Consider the following 18,515-nt stretch of genomic DNA (forward strand, 5'->3'; position numbering starts at 1 on the left):
GATTATATAGCTATCCAATTTAACACCTTTAATATGAAATTGTGCATCAGTATCTTAATAAAGCAGTACTAGACAACTCATGACATGAGAAATACTTTCCCCTATAGAGTGTATTAGATAGAATACAGGGTGTATTAGGTAGCAAGTAATCCAGACAGCATAAATACAAGTCTTCTAGCCCTATGGTGACTGCATTAAATACACTAATGATCAGGTGTTGCGAGTGATAAATTCTTGACTGCTTAAACTAAATAAAACTTCAGCAGTGTATATATCCACCTTAAAATGGCAGGTATTACCGGACATTTTTCATTACACTGCAAAGCTATTATACCAAATTGTAACCATACTCCAGTATTACCTCCAGCTTCAAAATTATCCAGTATCTGCATGCAATGGGTTTTTTGACATAGTCTCACAGAAGTGAAAAGCATAAAGCATCTTTTTTCCTATGTTCTACTAAAAAAAAAAAAAAAAAGGTAAGCATCTGCTGAATTGATTCTTAATTAGAGAAGGGCAGCAATGCAAACACTTCCATTCAGGAGAAGTTTTAATTGCTTCTTTTGCAACATGTTTGCTTCTAACAAGGCTTCTTTCTACCAAAAGTTAGGAAACCCTTTAATGGTAAGCATGACTAATGTAAATTATTTCATTACTTGCTAAACATTGCAACAGCCTTCAGGGTAGATTTTAAAGCCTATTAAAATCCATGTAAATTGGAAGCCATTAAGAGACAGCAAAAACAGTTCAGGAGGTTTTTTTTAAACTTGAGTGCGTAAATAAACTGTCATAGCATGATGATCAAATGTGTCAGCATTGTGGCATCTACGGGTGTTTACCGTCTGCAAATCATATTGTAGCATTTTAGCTGTTTTGTTACTGAATCTGCACTTTGGAAACAGTACAGTAGCAGTAAAGAGAAGTTATTTAATTTCCTAATACAGTTTAAAAATATAATAAGCATCAGAACTCTGAAAGAAATGCATATTGGGCAATTGTCCCAGACCTTTCTATGTTGATACTCTTACCCTCTCCTGCCAAATTAAAAGCTTTGAGTATTTTATTGGAACAATGTTAACAAAACAAAAAAGAAAGGACATTAATGGTTTAAAGTCAAGCTCAGTATGATTGTCGAGGTGTCATATAGTGTGGAACTGCTCCACTGATTCCAATACTTAAATTATTTACATTATATATTCCACTACAGTTGGTCAAATCAACTTTTGCGCCAACCAATTTGTACACAGCATATTTGTGATTCGTATTTTTCTGAACTGCATTGTATTTATGTTGTGCTCATGCTGACTAACAAGTTGCTATGCCTACTTGGGACACACCCATGATTTATGTAACATGGATTTTCTGAACCCACTGAAATATATTTTAAGAGCCAGAAAATAAAATTCGATGGTACCTTTCTCAGTTAAGATATGGCATTTTGACAAAAATTAAATCTCGGTAACATTTACAAAGAAAAGTAAGACAAAAGAAAAATAACTCCCTGAAAGCATGTTGGACACTCAAGATGAGCTCAGTATATACTGGTAAGTCAACTACATATTCTAGTCAAAAAAAGAAAGTAACATTTTGTCCTCTGTGTTTTACATTGGCAAGGCTATTCCATGCAACTAAATACAATTTGCAACCTGTGGACTCCATCTGTTAAAAACAAAAAAAACAAGAAAAGAAAAAAAGAGCTTAGTTTACAGTTTACTGTTATTGCTCTGTACTCCTGAACTCAGGCTCAAGAATTGCAAAATATTCTCCGTGAGGAGAGCATAAAATTGGCAGCATAAGTCCAAGAAGTGGAAGAACAAAGGTTAATATAGGAGACAAAAAGATTTTGTTAAAATATATTGTATTTTTAAAATAAAATACTGAGAGATGAACTTGGAAAGAGAAAATAAGTTTCTGGGAGTTGCGCCGAGGAAAGAAAAAAGAAAATACATTCAGACAAATTGCATTACTAGCCCACATGTTAATGTTTTCTATTACATCACAGCCACGCCCAAATTAGTTATTAAATATTTTAATGAATTGGATTTTTTTTCTGAGATTCCCTCAATTCTCTGCATATTTATCACTACCATGAAAAGAAGTGTTAGAATGGAAAAAAAAAAGATGCTACAAACACAAAAGGCAAAAATGGGGACTACTAATCCATAGCATAAGTAACTAGACATCTCTTAAAAACTGTTCTATTGTCAGGTTGTTTTCACATAAACCAGTAATGTGACATAATGACTTACTTCCAAAAAACTCTTCCAGCAATGGATTACAAAAATAAGAAGTGAAAGGTGGCTGTCAACAGTTTTGTTTAGAAAGCAGCAGTATTTCTTCTGGTCTCACTAAAACCATCTATCAATCAGTTACTGAAATTCTATGCTTTGCAGATTTCTCCTAACAGGAGGATTGTCACATCAAGCACAAAACATTACTCACATATACATGTATCATGCGTAGGTGAAGTATATGTAAACTAAAATATCTATTATTTCATCTCTGTGTAGATTTACAATAACTGAAGGTGCCATGTTACAATAAATTATATGTAAGAATAGGTACATAAAAAAGGTATTGATAGATAACAGATTTTGCAAAGAAGGACCTGGGGGTCCTGGTGGACACCAAGTTGAACATGAGCCAGCAATGTGCCCTTGCAGCAGAAAGACTAAAGTACCCTGGGCTGCATTAGGAGCAGCTTTGCCAGCAGGTCAAGGGAGGTGACCCTCACCCTCTGCTCAGCACTGAAGAGGCCACACCTGGAGTGCTGGTTCGGAGCTCCCCAGCACAGGAGACATGGAGCTACTGGAGAGAGTCCAGCGAAGGGCCACTAACATTATCAAGAGACTGGCACATCTCTCATATCAGGAAAGGCTGAGAGAGGTGGGACTGTCAGTCAGGACACGATATACACTGAACAATATAAAATGACAGGAAGCTGCGTAGTGGAAAGTATGCAGTGAACCAAGGAAGAGACTGGAGGAATAGGATTTGACACCTATTACGTATTTCTTCCCCTTTATTATAATTATGTATTACTATCAATTGTAGACAGATGAAAATACATGGTACCTTTCAGTTCCTCCAAACCATCTTTTGCTTGTCCTCTAAAGAACACAATAAATCATAAATAACACCATCATTATTCCTTGTACATAGCTTTCCCTTCTATAATGTACAGCACAGTATTTATAAGAAAGGTGGGTTTTACCAGCTATACACAGGGTCAGAAACTGTAATTTTTTTAATCTCCTGGCATACATACCCAGAACCATATATTGCACACTAGCAAGTCTTTATCCAATTAACAGTGTGTGCAGTAAGGAAGTGTTACTTAAGAGTATTTGCATATTTTCCCTTCTCCAACACTGCAAATGAAGAATTCGTCTTATTTCCTTAAGCCCTAGTCAATGTTACTTTACTGGAAAACGGCAACTGAACATCTGGCAAATAGAAACTACAATGAAAAAGGTTCATCACACACAACAAGGATCTGAATTATGAACATGGTAAATCTTCAAGCATGTGTAAGTTGAGCAGAATTTTTACCATACAGATATATACTCCAGGTACTTTTACCATGTGTAAAGCAAAATTTGAATGGAAGTAATTTCATTTTTAAAGATACTATAGAGTTGGGGCATTTTTGGGGGGTGGACAAAAAATATCTTGCTTGGAAACAGAAACACACAAAAGGAAATGTAAAAAAATCTCCCTTTATTCTATGTGTTCCAAGCATTTCTGCCAGAACACATTTCTTATGGTGCAACTCTTTTTCCAGGAAGGCCAAACAGGATGAGCATATCATAAGACTTATCATTGGCACATAACGGGAGATATACTCCAACAAGAAACTCCAGGTTTGCCCTTGAGGTTTCTTTTCTACTGAAAAATTATGGGTTTTTTGCCTCTACACAAAACTTTTAATCACAAAATTCTGTTCTGTTAGAAGCAGCGCTTTTTCCTACAGAAAACCTTCATGCAACTTAATTTTGTTAGTGCTAACAGCAGTTCATTTAACCTTGTGAAATAAATGTGAACATAAAAATGTAAGCATCTGTGAAATCATATTTGCAATTGCTCTAAACCATATTGAGTTTCTAACATTATTTAAGCAGCCTTTTTTGTTAATGTAAGAGGCTCTTCTGAGTTGCTACTTTAAGGCTTCACTTTTATTATTGATTTAACCATTTACATAACCATACATATTCCCTAACAAAAATACATTATTCCTATTTTTCATTATGACATTGTTTTCATTATGCAAGTCTGCTTGCATTTGTATCTTAAATAAGGAAGATTTTAAAAAAAAAAAAAAGTAGTTAAAAACAGGATACCTGTTCATCTTCTGTTGGTTTAATACTTAATCTTCTACTAAAGAAAACCAAGCTAAACCAAAATCTACACAGAATGAAGTCCCAGCAACTGCACTACCTCTCAGTCTTCTTGTAATGAGCTATTTACCTGTTCTTTACAGTATGTTGGAACAGTGAATGTATTAATAATGTTGTTCCAAAAGTGAAACAGTATTGACTTCTGAGGCATGAAGAAAATCTGCAATTGGCTGTTTTTCATAGTCTGAAAGACATATGTGGCTTGCTCTCATATTAGTTAATAATTCCCTAATAGGTAAGAGTCAGCTTGCCTAACTCAAGGCAAAGAAACACTTTTCGGGGGTAAGTGCCATGAAGTTTACAATATGATTATTAATACTGATATTAATTGAAAAATTATAATAGCAACATGAAAGACTAAGGTGGAAAAAATATGAAACATGAATTTGGAAGTGTAGAAAAACTACAATAAAAAGTCTAATTTCTAAACAGTGCTACAACTGACTGGTTCTGGTAAAAACACTATTTAAAAAATTACCAAAATCAGTTACTGAATTTTATTATTAGAATCATTAGCTGTCATATTCTTATGTGTTACTTTATCAGAAAAAAAGTGCGTTTATTTCACTCTTGCTATGTAAGTTACAAAGCCTATGTGATTTTTGCGTTAAGCACTGCAAAATGTGAAATACTATGATAAATAACAATATTAAGTACTAGCTATCTATAAAAATTGAGATAGTATTATGTTTTTCAAAAGCTTATCTACTATTTTTATTCATATATCCTTCCCTAAACAGTTTGACATTAAAAATGCTGACCACTATATTTATTTGTCCTTCCAAACCTACTTATATTCTAATAATCCTAAATTATTATAAATTATTTATTATCGAGAATCACAGAATAGAATTTTTAAGGTTGGAAAAAACATCCATGATCAAGTCCAACCATCAACCCAACATCACTATGTCTACTAAACCATGTCCTGAAGTGCCACATCTACACATTATTTGAACACGTCCAGGGATGCTGACTCCACCACTTCTCTGGGCAGCCTGTTGCAATGTCTGACCACTCTTCCGGTGAAGAAATTTTTCCTAATATCCAATCTGAATCTCCCCTGACGCAACTTGAGACCATTTCCTCTTGTCCTTTTGCTTGTTCCTTGGGAGAAGAGACCAACATCCACCTGGCTACAACCTCCTTTCAGGTAGTTGCAGAGAGTGATAAGGTCTCCCCTCAGCCTCCTTTTCTCCAGGCTAAACAACCCCAGTTCCCTCAGCTGCTCCTCATAAGACTTGTGCTCCAGATCCTTCACCAGCTTCATTGCCCTTCTCTGGACATGCTCCAGCACCTCAATGTCCTTCTTGTAATGAGGGGCCCAAAACGGAACACAGTATTTGAGGTGCGGCCTCACCAAAACTGAGTACAAGGGGACAATCACTTCCCTAGTCCTGCTGGCCATGCTATTTCTGATACAACCAGGATGCTGCTGGCCTTCTTGGCCACCTGGGCACACTGCTGGCAACCGCTGGCTCATGTTCAGCCAGCTGTCAACCAGCACCCCCAGGTCCTTTTCCACCAGGCAGCTTTCCAGCCACTCTTCCCAAAGCCAGTAGCTTTGCATGGGATTGTTGCGACCCAAGTGCAGGACCTGGCACTGAGCCTTCTTAAACCTCATGCAGTTGGCCTCGGCCCATCAATCGAGCTTGTCCAGATCCCTCTGCAGAGCCTTCCTATCCTCGAGCAGACCAACATTCCCGCCCTATCTGATGTCATCTGCAAACTTACTGAGGGCACACTCAATCCCCTCATCCTGATCATTGATAAAGATATGAAACAAGACCGGCCCCAAGACTGAGCCCTGGGGAACACCATTTGTGACAGGCTGCCAACTGGATTTAACTCCATTCACCACAACCCTCTGGGCTTGGCCTTCCAGCCAGTTTTTTTACCCAGCAAAGAATGCACCTGTCTAAGCCATGAGCTGCCAGCTTCTCTAGGAGAATGCTGTGGGAGATAGCATTGAAGGCTTTACTGAAGTCCAGGTAGATAACATCTACAGCCTTTCCCTCATCCACTAGGCGGGTCATCTGTTCATAGAAGGAGATCAGGTTGGTCAAGCAGGACCTGCCTTTCATGAACTCATGCTGGCTAGGCCTGATCCCCTGGTTGTCCTGCACCTGCCTGGTGAGCCCACTCAAGATGAACTGCTCCATTACCTTCCCCGAGGTCAAGCTGACAGGCCTGTAGTTCCCTTGACCTTCCTTCCGGCCCTTCTTGTAGATGGGCGTCACATTGGCAAGACTCCAGTCGTCTGGGACCTCCCCTGTTAACCAGGACTGTTGATAAATGCTGGAGAGTGGCTTGGCAAGCTCCTCTGCCAGCTCCCTCAGTACTCTCGGCTGGATCCCATCTGGCCCCACAGACTTGTGCGTCTCCAGGTGGCGTAGAAGGTCATTAACTGCTTCCTCCTGAATTATGGGTGGTTTCTTTTGCTCTCCATCCCTGTCTTCCAGCTCAGGGGGCTGAATGCCCTGTGGACAACTGGTCTGACTATTAAAGACTGAGGCAAAGGTGGCATTAAGTACCTCAGCCTTTTCCCCATCCTTGGTTGCCATGTTCCCCTTCGTGTCCAATAAAGGATGGAGATTCTCCTTAGCTCTCTTTTTGTTGTTAACGTATTTGTAAAAACATTTTTTGTTATTCTTTACAACAGTGGCCAGATGCAGTTCTAGCTGGGCTTTTACCTTCCTAATTTTATCTCCCCATGACCTAATGAGATCCCTGTATTCTTCTTGAGATGCGTGCCCTTCTTCCAAGAGTAGTAGACCCTCCTTCTTTTCCTGAGTCCCAGCCAAAGCTCCCTGTTCAGCCAGGCCAGTCATCTTCCCCGCTGGTTCATCTGACAGGGATGGCTTGCTTCTGCGCCTTTAAGACTTTCTTCTTTAAGAATGTCCAGCCTTCCTGGACCCCTTTGCCCTTCAGGACTGCCTCCCAAGGGACTCTCTCTACCATCTGATATCAAGGAAAAAAAATTCTTTTATTTAAATTTTAAGCAAGGCTTACAGGAGAAATAAAGAACATTTTTAATTTGCTTATCTCTCCAATCTTTTAAATAATGAATTACTTAAATTAGCAAAAAGCAGCATATTTAAAAGAGCTAGTACAGGCAAAGTTTGATGAGCTGTAATGAGTTTTGCCTTACATTGTCATATTTCTATATCTGTTTATATTAAATGCATTCAATACATAAGTGCAAAAAGTATGATTTTTATCTTATTTCAATAGCAGACCAGTAGTAAAGGTAAGTTTACATTTTCATTCAATGTGGGCTCCAGCTTAAAATATGGCTGGTATCTAGACATGCTGCATATTGATATCTCGAACTGCGCTGTAATTTGTGACCACAAGGAAAATGATCTTAAATGGGAATACTAGTTATTTGCACTGCATGTCTTTATACACTACCATTTCATAAAATGGTAGCTTTGCTAATAAATTCATAATCATCACTGCTTTTGATATTCATCATTTTAAAGTGAACATTTGTAAAAATACATTACTTTGCTGAAAGTTTAGTGCTATTAAAATTAAATCATGACTAATGCTAGCAACAGACTTCTCTCCAAATTATTTTAGATTTCATGTTTCTATTGCAAAGAAATGCTGGCTGGCCTGTGCCTTTAGAATTTAATCAATTATTTCCATCACTGTTTAGGTATGGCAGTTCTCATAGTCCAGCAGAAATCTTGCTGGGGTTAGTTTTCTCTGTGGAGATTTATCCACAACATGCTGAGGCATACAAACATGCAAAATGGCTTTTACCTATATCAACACGTTTTCCATTTAAGCATGGCCAATATTAAACATCCTGTGTTAGGTTTAGAGAAAAAGGAAAAATACTCAGTAACAAATCCGTGCCTCTGTAATCTTGTATTTTTCTAGTTATTTTAAAATGTTATTCTAGGAGACACTACAAGAAATATGAGCATTAGAAGACCGTAAGAAGGATTTAAAAACAATCATTAAAATAACTAACTATGACAGTCACAGTGTTTAAAAATTGTTGATGCTAATTGGGAATGATTCTTCTTCAGAAAGCTAACGCATTTGTGGGGGCAAAAAAGTTGAGGTTTTTTTTACTGTTTTTAGAATTGTAATTCTAAGTATGGGCCTAATCTGATCAGACTTGCAGTAATTTTATGACAACAAACCAAAGTCAGTTTGAGATCTCTTACATAATTAATAATCGGTGATAGATTACTTTTTGTCTCTATTCCTCGATCTCTCCCATTTATTCTATTTATACCCTTCTTTCCTTCCTCTCCTAGAGCTTACTAAGAAATGTGTCAAAGAAATCACCTCCAATGTGACAGGTACTGAACACCACAGGAAAACTAATGAAAAACAACAGCCTTAAGTTGTTTGTGCAAAATAAACCAAATAACTAGTCCAGCTAGTGACAGACATTCGAGTATCAGCCTTTGATCAGTGTATCTGGTTTGACGTTTAGCTCAATTGTTCAACGAATAGTGAAAGGTCATATAAACACATTCCTGCTAAGCAGAAGTACTGACAGGAACTTGACCCACCTAAAAGATGGTCCACAGCTTTCTACTTAGATGTCAGGTAACTCCATAGCTCTCCTGTTATCTGTGCTATTCCAAAGGAATAGTCTAGGTACTGACAGCCAGAAATAATATTTTGCTTCTGAATTTCAAACATGGTGTTGCTACTGGTAGCTTTTTAAATCAAGTAAGAATATGCAGTAAATTTCTGTTTTCCATAAAACAAAGCTATCTGGTACTTTAACGTAATAGCTGATTCAAGTTTAGATTTTAAGCATACGACCATTATCACATCTGTCCACTTCAAATACCACAAAGTGTCATTTTTGCCCACCTCAGGCTCAAAAGCAGGGCAAAGTTAAAGAAACAGGCTGTTCTGAAAACACGTCAACCCAAATGTTCTTAGAAGCACGCAGACATTCACAGAATTATTTGATGTTAAGTCTCCTCTTTTGAACTTTCACTCATCCCTACTTTATAGAACACTTCAGTATAATAAATCACATTACAATTAATATGCTGCCACTATCATATCTAATACAGAGAAGTGAGTTTTTCAAAGTCCCAAACTAGGCACTTCTGCCTTAAGGACAGTTACCATAAAACCAACCAGCTAGACAGCTAACCAACAAGGTTCAAGTTAGAAAAGGTGACTCTGTAACAACCATTTCACTCAATCTAGTCCAGTATTAATATGTACACTTGAAGACACTTTATTAAATCACATCCAATATTACTATAGACTAGAATAAGAGAGGTTCAAGATCAGACACATAAACTGTAAAAGAGAGCATTGTCATCCTCCAAACTAAAAGCATACAAAGATCAGCTCTAGTGATGGACATAAAATGGCATAAAATGACATAAAACGAGCCTCTAGATTGGACAAGATTGGTTTAATGTAGCAACCAGTAGGAGCCCATGAAGAACAAATCATGAGAATGGGAAACGCCAGAGGAGTTGGGGGAGGAACAAGGGGGAACATTACCTGACCTATCATCAAGACGCCTATCAAGAGGAACATTAGAAAAAAGACAGAAACCCAGGCTTTGTGAGAAAATGAGCCCTGATAAACCTCAATTAACCATAACCTTCTTAACTAATATTACATTCTTATGACAGAAAGTTTACCCCATTGTCTCTGAAACATGCCGACCCGCTGGTCACATGGTGACTCTGCATTTCAGTACCTCACAGCAACCCAGGACAGCTGTTTGCTCTCACTGGAAGCATTCACTTCCTTGTTTCCTTCTAAAAGACAGAGAAAATTTGCTTATCTGCTGTGGCAGCCTGGCACAAGGCAAGCACTGCTTAAACGTGGCTGACCCTCGGGCGACTCGCCTATCACTAAGCGCTAATAGCGACACCAGCCAGCCTGCAGAGAATCTTCCAGAGCAAGAGGCGGGGAGCACCCCCGCAGCGCCAGCCAATCGCGAGGCGCCGTGGGAATCTGAGCCAATAATAACTGGGCACTCCCTCTCTGCTCCTATGACTGACAGGCGCCGTGGTCGCTGAGGGAGAAAGGCGGCAGGGACGCCATGGCGGGAGGTTGGAGTACTTCAGGGCTCTGATGGCGGCGAAGAAGGGACCGGCCCTGACCCGCGCACCGCCGTCCGCGCCTCCCTCCACCCCCAACGCCGCAGGGCAGGGAAACTGTGTGAGAAGCCTTTAGGCTGATCCTCCCGGCTTCTCTCCCAGGTTGTCCCATCTGTCGTTACCGTTAAATATGTATCTGTGACTAAAAGTGCTTTTGCCTCTGGGCGCAGTTAGCTCTTACGCTGTCAGTTTGGTTTCAAACAGCATCGTTTGGCTCAAAGTCTGTGAGTGATGAGTGCTCCTGTCAGCAGCAGCCCAGGCTGGTGTCTGGTAGCAGCCCTCAACTGATGTGCAGTAGTTACCTATAGGATATATTTTTAAATATAAGAGGTGGTGCTAGTATTAGGCTATGAGCATGCAAATGAAGATGCAAAGCTCAGAGCATAAACCAGTAGGAAATCCTATAGCTGTACCACCACAGAAATAAACAAGACGTGCGTTGGAAGTCAGGTATTTGAAAGAACGGGAATGTGGATCCACGTTTCATGTGGGGCTGAATTTGCAACTCTTGGGGCTTGATTGTGCTGGTTTTCAGAGCTGTGTCACTGTTCTTTGCTTTTTTAATGACATCAACATGCACAGAAGTTTAAAATCTGATGGAAACTTCCCCACGTATTTAGCTCATACAGCTAGTTACTAATGTCCAGGTAGCACTGTGCATGCCTTTATGAGAAAGTTCAGCATCTTTATTGCTGAGGGTTTTGCCATTCCAAGCCAGGTGCTGCAGCTCCTGGAAGGCCAGTGGGTGCCTGGAGCTCAACAGACCGGGTTCCCCAAAAGGGGATTCCAGTGTCCCTGGATTCTGAGTCACTAAATGCAGTGCAATTTTCCATAAATTATCCCAGGACAAAAAATAACATAGCAGTGCAGATGTTTGTATTTGATATGTGTCCTCTGTACCAGAAACTAAAAGCTAAACCTCAATGCTCTTTTCACTGTTTCTTCACTCACAGTCTTGCATTACCAAAAGGTAAGAGTACATAGCTGCCTGGTAATTCACATCTGAAGTTGGTTCACGCACAAAGAAGTTGGTGGAGTCTGCTTTAGCGGAGTCACCTAGTGATGGCTGCATTCACAAGTAAAAAAATTCATAGCACTTTCTGATTGCAAGAGAATTTCTGTAAGTAATACTTATGGTCTTAGAGTGGCTTGTTATGGGAATCAATACTTTCTGGGAAAGGCACAAATTGTGTCCAACAGTCTAATTCACTTGTTACATAACATGATTTATAAATAAGTCACCAAAAGTCAAATACAAGTACTCTTGAAAAACAAATGAAAAATCAATGAGAGTTTACTTTTGAGGCTTCTTCTAATAATCATGTCAATTAAAATATGAATAAAGATACTGTAGAACAGAACACAAAAGTGAATACTGAGATATATTTTAATTAGCTAAGAGTTGTCACCATTTTAAAGATACAGTTTACTAGACAGAATAAAGAGAGAGAAAAGGGAACTGTAAAATTGGAGCCAGACTAGATAAATTGAGTGATAGCATCCTCACCATTTTTAGAAACTTTTTCCAGTCTCAGGTTTTTCCTTTCTTCTTTTGAATGTGTTTGTCTCACTTTGTCTTGAAAATCAGAACATGATTTTAACAGCAGCAGCAGCTCTAGACTTTATTTAATAAACTGATTCTTTTCAATGAAAAATGCAAGTTAATTCTAGATTTATTAGCATACTAAAGGACTATTAAAAAGGGATTTCTGTTATGAAACATTTATACAGATAAAAGAGTATTCTTACAATGAAATCCTAAGTTAATACTTTACATTCAAAGAACTATCTAACTGATAGTTAAGAACTATCTTCCCTTCTTTCTCTGTTTTCCTAACATATAGTTAAAATTAATTTTACTAGTATTTAGGATGAAGCAATAAAACCATCAATAATTTGTGCTGTAATTAGGCAACACTGCAAGCTTAGGGAAGTTATGGTTTAAGAAACTATGAATTTGGATTTTATGGTTCTATCTATATTTTGTATGGTAGAGGTTAACAACTCTTTATCTGTTAGCTCATATTTCATATGAGAGAAAGAAAATACTTTGTTCTCTGTTTGATAGCAGCAAATTTAAAGACTTTCATTCTAATCTTGTAAGGCTGTAAAAATATTTAATCTTAGCCATAACTTTTTCTGTCTCATTTCCACTCCCTGGGAGAGCTTGATCTTATTAAGGGCAATCTTTTGTAATTTGTATGTTGTAGGCCTTCCTGGAGTTTGCCTCTTAATACTCTAATGAAGTTCTGATTCTGAGTATTGAGGGTGCTTGCCTACAGGACTTCAGGAGGCTCCACACCTTTTAATGGTATTGCAAACACCGTACCCACTACCCACATGTATTAAATCTGTTACAATTTATGATGCTGTAGCATGGCTAGGACTTTTCTTCATTCTTGGGATTTCAGCAGCATATTGATGAGACAGGCAATCTCATCAAAAGCTACAAAAAGATTATTTGTGTCTGAAATTTGTCCACAAATGTAATGAATTCTATTTCTTTTTTTCCTGTGTTATTGCAGTTGTGTCATCATTAGGCCACTCTCTTTTTTTCTCCCTCCTTCTCTCTTCACCACTAAAGATGCATCCTTTTCTTCTACTTATGGAATCCCCCCCAGGCCCTGGCAGGAACTGGACACAGGAGTGGATTTGTGCAGCCATTGCACCTAGTGGGATGACAGCAAGGGATACTATAAGCCAACAGATAAAAAAAAGAAGAAACTGAAATGCAAAACAGATAGGAATGTGAGGAGACGGTTGTGGACCCTGGAGGGATGTACTGACTTCTTAGGGAGCTTTACATGGGGGAAAGGATAGGAAAGTCAGCTAGAAGATTCAGAGCAATGAGATCATGAAAGTGCATAGTATCTGACAGTCTTTTTTAGCGTTTGTAGATCTTTAGCAAATCTAATTTTGATCAACTGTTAATGGGTCAAATTGTGAAATGAGGGATGCTGTGGAGAAATGCATTTTTTGCATGTTGGAAGAAAAAGGCTGAAAGCACTGTGAGAACTCTGGACTTGGGAAATACACTATGGTGATCTCCTACCAGCCATCTCAGACACATAAAATTAGGACCGTGGTTTGTCAAGACACATACGCAAGATCCCTACTCTCCTTTTTTCACCTACAGTGTCATCTTTTTTTTGTTCTGGAGGTATAGCAACAGTATGTGAAATAATTTTAAGATGCCACTATCTGGAAAATATAAACATGTATGCACATACAGCAACTCTATTTGTTAAACAGAAAACAGGAAACTGGTTCTCTCAATGCAGTTATCCAAAGAATATATTACCATTAAATATTACACTCACAAATTACTTGTTTTTCAAGAATTCCCCAAAATTTTCTGCTTCATCATTAAGAAATGTAACCAGTAACCAATTCCAGGGTCCTCTTTCTACAAAACTTTGGTATGCAATGCTTGCTGAAACTTGTTCCGCTCATTTGTAACAATATAGTTTCAAAATAATATCTTAAACCAGAGGAAGAATGGGATGGAGAGGGCATTTTTGCATGTACAGCATAGTTTTAATTAAAATATTTTCTTAACGATATTGAGATACAACAGAGCAGAGACATATCTATTATCTAAAAAAAATAGATTTAAAATTCTTTTTACTTTATATATCTTGCTAAATTCTATGTTTGGATATTTCACTTTGACTACATGCCTAGAGGAAAGTAAAACTGATGCAGCAGCATCATAAGTTGATGCAACAGGATATTTAATATTTGATATTAAAACAGTATTATATGGGCGTAGTTGATTTTGTTTTCTTTCTCTTAATTTTAAAAGAAAACTCTAGTATTTTCTTTTAAAAAATGTAGTATGAGTGTACAAGCATGTCTTAAAAGGCCCAAAGCTCCTAGTCCTCCAGTTATGAGGTGAAAACTGAGTAAGTTGAGTCCCATACTGGATTCTTCCATTACTGACACAGAAGCTTAATATATTAAGGACCAATTATTTTATACTGCTGACCCAGACTTGAGGCTGAGCTCTCTAAAAAGGGAAGCATACATCTGGGACACTGTAGAAGCAAGTGTAAGAATTTTTTCTTGGATTTCACTTGCCGTCAAAGTGAAGTCAATGTAATCCAGCATGGAAAGGGTATAACTTACTTTCTCATTAGTAAGAATTCACATGCCAGCATAGGTGTAAAGAAGGTAGAGATAGGCTGTTGTAGTCATGAGTAAGTTACCGTTGCAAAATTTATAGCAAGAGTAATTGCATAGTTGCAGAATTGTTTAAAATACAAATGTAAATAAATTATTTTTCTCTGATTAAATGATTGTTTCTGGAAAGTGTATAAAGAGTTAGAAAATATCACTGCTTAAGAATGCTAAACATTGAAAGTTATTTTAAAAATAAAAATGGTTTCAAGAATTGCTCTTCCTTTTATTTTCATTTGCATAATGGGTATATAGTCTTCTGAAAGATAATACAGCAGAAGAAGACAAAGCAGAGCTCTGTAACATTCTGTACATTGAGAAATCATGAGATTATGAAGTGCACCAGAGTATCTTGCTGTTTTGGTATTTCATTAAACGTGCATACTGTGAACGAGAATAAAGAATATTTGTTTACTGATATGTATGGAAAAAGCCAGCATAAGCACTATTCTGGATTAATTCCCACCATTGTCCTCAATAATAGATGAAGAAGGAGGTCTCAATTTTATAAGGCAAACAGGATGGTGCTTATTTAGAATACAAACCCTTAATTCATAATGAATTGTCTCTTAATTTAAAAATTAAGATGAGAAACAGACTGGGATCATTATCTAAAATTTTAAAAAACTAAGTTTTTTAATAAAAAATTCAGAGTGGCCATTCTTTTAGTAAGCAATTACAGAACAAACAAAAGTAACTGTACACACACACAGAATCTTTCTGGGAGATAATGACTTTCTGCTCATGTTTAGTTATTCCAGAAATATATCAAGATTCCTTCTGTGTACTCCTTTCCTTGTGAAAAGCATAGATATATTTAGGAGAAGGAAGAAAGAAGCTCATTTGCCACCTAAATGCCTGAAAAGCCAAACGGGAGGGGCTTACGTTCATATTAATAAATAGTGGCATTTTGCAGGACAGTACAGAACTGAATTTGAAAGATTCTATAGGCAAGGATAAAGCAGTGTTATGCATTAGGGGTATGTGAGCAAACAAGAATCAAGTCTAGAAGTAGGTCAAGAAGTGTGAAAATTGCCAGGGATGCAATGAAAGAGGAGATGGCTGTTGTTATTCCAAGCAAGAACAGTGTGAAATAACAAAAGAGAGCAAACTGGACTAATTGCTTTCTCTTCTTTTTCCTCCCTCAACACATGATTCAGTCAGAAGAAACCTAGGTTTCTACTAGTAAAATGGTAAATAAAATTTGGTAACCTAAGGGCAGTGCAGACAAGGATAGAGGAGATGCAACTGCTTGAGTTATCTCACAGGAACAGGTTTCAGATTTTGGGGGGAGAGGAGAAGCTCATAATCTGCCTGCTGAATTCAGCTCTGCATAGATGTGTGGTTTTAATGCTACAGATAAGACAATCACATAGTGACTTAGGATGATAAGTCTTTGCTGTTTTAATACAGGGATCCTAGAAGAGGAAGACAGTATCTCTAAGCATTCAAATGTAAAAATTACTGTTATTATATTAAAAAAATGTAGCTTCAATCTCACTGATAATTACAGTTATTTTTATTTTATCTTTCTAAAAGAAGAAACTTCCTCTCTTTCCTCCATCTTTCCATTGACGTTGAAATTTTTAACAAGAGCAATGCAGTGGGACAAGGATGTATTTTCTTTCACATCTCTGCCAAACTAGTGACTTTGAACTAGTCTGAAGTAACAGCTATGTCTATGCTGATGGGTTAAACCGTGCCAGGACATGGACAGTGTCCCAGCACTGAAACTTGATAATTTCTGCCATTAAATCATTAAAATGATCTGGTCCCTAGAATGCTTCCTACCTGGGACAACTAGTGTGCTTTCAAACACTTTGGAGGTACAGTTCAGGAGTCACCATGGCCAGGCGACATTTCTGTTACAACTATGTTAAGTATTGCTGTGACTTTTATATTTCTAGGGACTGATATTTTCACAGAAATTAAGTCTGCAGTGCATTTTTCTCATCTGCAGGTTAGAGACAGAAAAATATAACAAAGATACCCTGATATACCCTTGCTCAATAAAACTTGACTATGTGTATTCTGCTTATCTGCCAGTTTGGAAACAGAAGGAAAAGTTTGGGTTTGAAAATCCAGTATATCATAAGGAAGAGGAAAAAAAAAAAAAATCATGCGTCTGACAGTAACAGTGATTCAAAAAATAAGAGAAGATTTAGACAATTGTCATAAGGAGGAGATATATTCAGTAAGGACAGAGGAGGAAAGCCTAAAATTTTGCAGAAGTCTGGGTTTTCTTACTAGCATACATGAGATTCAGTACACTTGAAATGGATCAAAATGAGTATTATATCAAACTTAACCCTTGTATATTAATTACTCAACCAGTGGTTGTCTTAGTTCACTTCTTGATTTGTTCTTCATACTGCTGGAAGCTCTGGTTACTTTTATAATTTCTCCCCAGCCTTTTCTGCCAAAAAGATGGTTTTTTACTGCTAAAAGATCACGCTAAAAAGCTTGTCTTTACAGATCCTTTCCTTCCTCTCAGTCAGCTACAGGTCAGTATTCCATAGAACAAACTCACAAGAGTTACTTAGCTCCCTTAATGAAATGCAAACAGATACTAGTAGAACTAGTGTGTATTTTTTAATAGACAAATATTTAGTGGAGAAAACCTGACAGTCTGGAAGGTGGGAATTGTAAATCATTTGGGAATACAGCCAAAGCAAAAGAAGTAATATAAAGCTGGGAACTTGGGAGCTACAGGTGTATATAATGAAGGCTAAGGAGAAAAAGGAACTGAGTTTCTACAGAGTCATATATACTGTCAGAAGGTGTATTTAGCCTACTGTTTGTAATTGCTCTTATTAATGAAATTGACATATTTAAAGCATGTAAAAACCAGCATCTCAGTTATTGTTCATTCCTCAAGCATGGCACAACTATTAAAACATGACTAAAAGCATATGTCTACAGCCAGAGGAGACTGGGAATGTTGCCTAGGTAATAAAAGCACTTTAGTTTTGGGAAAATTAAAATGCCAGACTCTTTGATGTGCCTTTTGTGTCTTTCCCCTGTGTGCACACATGCAGAATGTACATTGTTGTTGTCTGTAGCACCAGGACTTTCCCCTGCAGATGCTTTCCAGGCTTGGACTTCTTTAGTACATTTTAGTTCATTTAGTGACAGTCATCCCAGATGGATAGCTAACCAGAAAGCGGCAACAGAGTAAACCAGAAAGTGTATTGTGTTTTGCTGTGCTGCACAAAATACACAGTTCTTTCTCTTAGGAAAAAAAAAAAGAAAAAAAAAATATTGAAACTGTCAATTTCTTATACTATACATGTATTTTAGGACTAAGTTAATTTTAAGATTAACATAGAATCTTAGAATGGTTTGGGTTGAAAGGGACCTCAAAGATCATCTAGTTCCAATCCTCCTGCCATGGGTTGAAACATTTCTCAGCTGATTTTTAAAATACTGCATATATTCTATTCGTGTCTTCAAACATGAAAATCAGAAATCATCTTATAACATGAATCTTACATGAGAAATTGCTAACACTTTTGCAGATCCCAAAACTGTTCTACGAAGACAGTAAAGTGCAGATACTTGTTTCAAAGTTTTCAGACATAACATTGCAAGAATGTGCATGAGACGAGGGAAGTATATAGTATCAGTAGGTATCAGAGTTATTCGTTTTAGGAATGTCTTATACAGTTGTGCTGTAATTAAGGTAGAGTAGTATATGTACTCATAAACTATAAGAAAGCAGATGAGTTGAAAACTTGCAATCCTCCATTGACAGTTTGTTGGGGTTTTTTTCTTCATTATTTCCGTATCTCAGTGATTGCATTTGAGTGAAACTGGAATAGCAAGGTTC

At 37.5% G+C, this 18,515-nt stretch overlaps 1 protein-coding gene across 1 annotated transcript in view; it reads right to left on the bottom strand.

The window, feature by feature from the left end:
* Positions 1 to 18,515, bottom strand: part of EYS (eyes shut homolog) — a 906,089-nt gene that overhangs the window by 550,835 nt on the left and 336,739 nt on the right.

Source organism: Balearica regulorum, chromosome 3 (genome assembly GCF_011004875.1).
Source record: "Balearica regulorum gibbericeps isolate bBalReg1 chromosome 3, bBalReg1.pri, whole genome shotgun sequence".
Classification (NCBI taxonomy): domain Eukaryota; kingdom Metazoa; phylum Chordata; class Aves; order Gruiformes; family Gruidae; genus Balearica; species Balearica regulorum.